Raw genomic sequence first — 6,000 nt, 5'->3', positions numbered from 1 at the left:
AATTCTCATTTAGGACAGCTATTTATTTCTTTGAAACAAAAGAAATACTACACACAGAAGAGTTACGGGGGTGCGTTGACAAAAATTTATACAAGCAGGAACAACTTCTTAATATTTGTCCTCTGATAGGGGTGGGTGATACTTGAAACATTAAAACAAAATGTTTCATGGGGATTTCTCATAGACATTTCACCTTCAGTTCAATCTGACACACTGTTTTCATTTATGTTTTCTGGTAAGTCAAGACACAATTTGGCTCATCCCTCCGTCAAGGGTCTTCCCCTTCGAGAAGTGCCGTAGTCAATAATGCTGGTGGTTCCCAAAGAGTAGATGGCATCCACTGAGGGAATCAAATGCTTCAGTGCCTTTAGACTCACAAAATTGCCTCCAAGGCTGAAAATGTCCAGCTCATGATTTCTGTTTAGTGATGTTTACTCACGTTAAAAAAACAGAAAGCAAATAAGAGAATCCAGGTGTCCAAAAATGTAACTCAAGTCGAGAGCATGAGGCCCTATTTATAGATGGGAAGAATTTGTTTGTACCTTGGTTGGGGGAAGCCAGCTTCCCTTCTATAACCATCATGAAAAATCCTAGGGAGAGAATCTATGTTACATATATTCTTTCTTTTTTTTCTGAGACAATTGGGGTTAAGTGACTTGCCCAGGATCACACAGCCAGGAAGTGTTAAGTGTTTGAGGTCAGATCTGAACTCAGGTCCTCCTGACTTCAGGGCTGGTGCTCTATCCACTGCACCATCTAGCTGCCTTTTATGCTACATATTTTCAAGAGAGGAACTACTGAAGAATCCTACCTGTACATGATCAGATTCACTTAAATACAAAATCTGCCATGTTTATCTGACTTCTCCTCAATTTCTTTAAGTGGGTTTTTTTTTGATGTCACACCCACCAGCTGCAGATGTCCTCAAGGCTCCATCTTGGGGCCTCTTCTCTTTCCCTTCTATAGTATTTCATCCCCTCTTAGAAGTTCAGTTATCATCTCCATGCAAGTGACTGCCAGATTTATATATTCACCCATTCTCTTACTCCTAAGCTCCAATCCCAAACCATTATGGTTATTTCAAACCATATATCCCACAGATAACTCCAGCTTAATAAATCTGAAACAGAACTGATTGTCTTCCCTTCCCCAATCTGTCCTTTCTTCTCTGTTACTGTCAAGGAAATCATATTCTTTAAAATCCCTCTCTTCTGCCATCTTTGCGTCATTCTCAACTCCTTATTCTTACTCATCCCATACAACCAATCACTTGACAAACTTTATCATTTCTATCTCCATCTCTCTCAGCTATGTCCTCTTCTCTCCATTTCCATAGGACTACCGTAATTTAAGACTTCATCATCTCTTTTCTGGGATATTGCAATAACCTCTCAATTCTTCCCTTTACCTTGGCTCTTCCCACTCCAATCCATCTTCAGCTGCCAAAGTGTATGTCTAAAGCCCAGATGTCTTCATGTCAACCAAATACTCCCCAACTTAATAAACCGGAGGCTTCTTTTACTTCTAGGATTAAGTTTTCCCAAGGATTTTAAAAAAGAATTTATTGACAAAGTAAAAAGAACTTTACATCAGGTTCCAAGGATATAGAGATAGAAGAAGGGTTAGGGATTTGGGTTGAGGAAATCAGAAGAAGGTAAATCATATCCAGGACCTCATGATGGAAAGGGAGCAAAGTAAGATGGAGAAGAGGGGATCTGGAGAGGGACTGGTGCCATATTAAAAATGAGCTGGTTTCTACTGGCTCTCATTCATGGAAGACAATGTTTTGGCTTTGCTGTCACATGAACTAGAGAATGATGCATCCCAACGATGAGCTCCAGGTGGAAACCAACAGCAAAGTGGAGAGAGAAAATTTTCAACTGGCAAAATTATGGACAAACAGTCATTATCAGTGATGGCTAAGCCCACTGTAAACATCAAACTCTAAAAGCAGAGCGATCGATGGCCCTTTGGAACAATGGCTGACTCCTTTGGTTATGATGGAGAGAAATCATACCATCAATTTTGGGAACCTAATGTATCGAGGGGCAAGGTGGGAGGCGACATGCTGCAGTTGAAATAATACCACCTGGAGTCAGAGGATAGGTTTGTATCCTGAGTCTCAGTTTTCTTGTCTATCAAATGAGTGAATTAGATTAAATGATGTTTCAGTTCCCTTCCCTCTCTAAACATACCTTCCTTTGTATCATTAAAGTACAGTCTGGGTTGAGTGGCTGATGTGGAGACCGTCACTATTTCAGCTTCAATTTGGGACACCTCCCATTGGTGGATAAATGTATCCTTTCACTAAACAAATGGTGTCGACCAACCGATGTCTCAAAATACTGCTCACCGCAGCGGCTTCTGCCCCTTGGGGTTTGGCATCTGGGTGCGAGTCACAATCAGTCACAGCCACAAAATATGCACCGAAGAGCAAAGACCTGTTAAGACGAGGGGCCAAAGAGAGCAGCCCAGATTAGCAAGACATTTCCAGTGCAACAACAACAACAAGAAATATGTATAAATATAAATCGTATTCTCTGCAATTTTGGTTTTGTAACATGATACTTCTGGCAGGAATAGTTTCCTTAAACACCAATAATGAGTACAACAAAGACATTTGGAGCCCAACTGTGGGAACATCGAAAAAAATGGGATGTAAGAGATATGGCTGCCAAGAGCCTGCTTCTGGAATTAGAAACAGTGAAGGTTGGAGGCTATTGTGGTCGGTCCTTGGGATTTGCTATATAATGGACTAGTCTTTTCACCAACGTTATTTTTTAAGATCTCTCTCCCTTCTTTTTCTCTCTCTTCTCTCTCTCTCTCTCCTTCTCTTCCTCTCCCTTCCCCTACTTCTGGAATTAGAAACAGTGAAGGTTGGAGGCTATTGTGGTCAGTCCTTGGGATTTGCTATATAATGGACTAGTCTTTTTTGCCAACATTATTTTTAAGATCTCTCTCTCTCTCTTCTCTCTCTCTCTCTCTCCCTTCCTCTCCCTCTCTCTCCTCTTTCTCCCCTCTCTCTCCTCTCTCTCCTCTCTCTCTCTCTCTCTCTCTCTCTCTCTCTTTTTCTCTCTCTCTTCCCCCTGTCACCCTCTCTCTCCCTGTCTTCTTCTCTCTTTCTCCCTCCCCTCTCTTTTTTTTCTTTCTGCCTCCCTCCCTCCTGATTGTCTTGACTCCATCTTTTGAAATATGATATAGCATAGAAGTATTCCTCTCTACCAAAAGCAGCTGACTAGAAGAAATCTTGTAATATAGGTTGATCAGAGATCCAGATGCACATTGTCATAGAATTTCAGACTTGGGGGAAGAACACAGGAGAAAACTACTCTAGCTCAAATCGGATTTGAAATCACTTCTGCAACATAGTTGATAATTGTCTGGTGTTCTTTGAAGAACTCTAGTGATAAATAGCCTGATAGGCAATCAGCATGTGCCAAATTTGAATTGGAAATGTTATTTTTTATTCATTATATTTGGCTCCCTTCTCCCAAATGGGCATTCAGAAAGTGACATTTTGGATAGAGTACTGGACCTGGAGTCAGGAAAAACTGAATTCAAATCTACTGTCAGAAATTTACTGACACTGAGCAAGCCATGCAACTTCTCTTTGCCTCTGTTTACTTATCTATAAAATGGGAATAATATCACTTACCTTCCAGGGTTGTTGTTAGGAAAGTGAAATAATATTTATAAAGTGCTTAGCATTGTTATTAGACACAGAATGAGCTTAACAAACTCTTATTTTATTTATTTTCTCCCTCCTTCCCTCCCCTTCCTTTTCTTCCTTCCTCCCTCCCCTTCCTCCCTCCCTTCCTTCCTCCTTCCCCTTTCTCCCTTCCTTCCTTCCTTCCTTCCTTCCTCCTTCCCCTTTCTCCCTCCCTCCCTCCCTCCCTTCCTTCCTTTCTTCCTTCTTTCCTTCCTTCCTTCCTTCCTCCCTTCTTTCCTTCCTTCCTTCTTTCCTTGCTTCCTTCCTGGCTTGTTTGCTTCCTTCCTAAAACTGTTTCAGGTACTCATTCCAACACATAAATCAGGAACCCCCATCGATGTGCTTTCTTTATTATACCAACCATGGAGCATATTAATTTCAAAAGAGGCATTTCGTGCAACATTTATGACCACAATGGTGGAAAGCGGGGTAAAGATCATTAATTCCATCAGCGATCAAAGACGCCGTGCTTCCTGGTCCACAGAAGTACTTTATTTGGACCCTTCATTCTTCACGTAACCCATCCTTAGGCTCTCTGCCTCCCCGTCCTTGAGAAATAGAGATGTTGCACGATTGTCAGGATGGAAGTCTCATTCCTTCGGCCTGCAATTCACATTGCAAAACATGCTTCTTTATCATCAGCATTAGATTTTACTGTCCCTGTCACATTAAATATTTGCTGTGGTGGCTTAATAAGTGACAGAGCCATAAAAGTATAGCGAGGGCAGCATTTTAAGCGTTTGGAATCCAAATGTGTATCCTGCTATTGAAAATCCACCCCGCATTTAGAACTAATTGTATGCAAGCGAGGCTAGAAGGGTTATTTTTTAGAACCATTGAACTGTGAGCAGCAGGGAGAATCATGAGAAGATGTGAAAAGAGGAAGCAACAGAAATACGTTCATGTTGAAAGCAATTTCTAGCTCTGAAGTGTTAGGCAGTATTGGGGCTTTTTCAACGGGAGGAACATAGGATCACAGAGAAGTAAACATAATTAGAAAGTAGTCTGTGTCTTCCCCCATTCTTTCCTCAGCAGTTTGCTCTTTGAGAAGGGTTTAACCATGGCAGATGAGAGGCTCATATAAGCATGATTTCTAAACATCATTTCAGAGGCTTTTTTTTTTAAGGTTAACAGAATGGAGATACCGCTGTCCTCGGCCTATGTTTTAGCTCGGAGTGCTGGGGTTTGAGAGGTATAAGGGAATCGGGGCTTCTGAGTCCCTCATCCCTGCCTTACTTGGGGATCCGGAGAAGGTAATGGAGGAAGTATGGCGGAGCAGTGTGGGTACCAAGAAGATCTGCATTCAAATCTTGTCTTGATCATCGGATGTTGTTTGCGGTTCATCCTTTGTTTGGTAACCATGAGATCACAAAATGATGTTTTGACTTGGGTCTGAATTGGACTCGCCAGAGTCATCAACCTCACTCTGTCTTCCAGAATCATTGAAATCCACTGGCAGGCAAAAGTCAGGATGACGGGCGATGGCCCAGAATGCACTTGCCTCAGCCATCTTCATGATCCTTGGAGACAATTGTTCTCAACTGCCCATTTCAAAGGGAAAGTCTTCCCATGGTTGGGGCAGGTATTCCCTAACTCACTCATGGGTTGGAGGCCATCAGTTCCCCTCATTCTGGTTTAGCTCATCTGCTGAGGCAGTTGACATATACTGGCTGTGGGACCCTGGCCAGTCCCTGCCCTCGGGCACCCAAGGCTGGATTGTAGAAGAGTTATTGACTTACAGGGTTGGGTCAGATAGAAAGAATTTATGCCCTGGGAATTTCAGGTTCAGACCAAATAAGGAAATCCGTTTTCGGGCTGGAGAGACTTACATGAACGGATGCTGGGTGAAATGAGCAGGACCAGGAGATCATTATATACGTCAACAACAATACTATATGATGATCAATTCTTATGGACGTGGCCATCTCCAGCAATGAGATGAACCAAATCAGTTCCAATGGAGCAGTAATGAACTGAACCAGCTACGCCCAGCGAAAGAACTCTGGGAGATGACTAAGAACCATTACATAGAATTCCCAATCCCTTTATTTTTGTCTGCCTGCATTTTTGATTTCCTTCACAGGCTAATAGTACGCTATTTCAGAGTCTGAGTCTTTTTGTAAAGCAAAATAACTGTTAGGACATTTATACATATATTGTATTTAATTTATACTTTAACATATTTAACATGTATTGGTCAACCTGCCATCGGGGGGAGGGGATGGGGGGAAGGAGGGGAAAAATTGGAACTTGTAAATAAAAAGCTATAATAAAAAAAAAAGACAAAAGAA

Source organism: Antechinus flavipes, chromosome 3, assembly GCF_016432865.1.
Source record: "Antechinus flavipes isolate AdamAnt ecotype Samford, QLD, Australia chromosome 3, AdamAnt_v2, whole genome shotgun sequence".
In the NCBI taxonomy this organism is placed as follows: domain Eukaryota; kingdom Metazoa; phylum Chordata; class Mammalia; order Dasyuromorphia; family Dasyuridae; genus Antechinus; species Antechinus flavipes.
The sequence above is the reverse complement of the archived record's forward strand: the minus strand, read 5'-3'. Positions refer to the sequence as shown.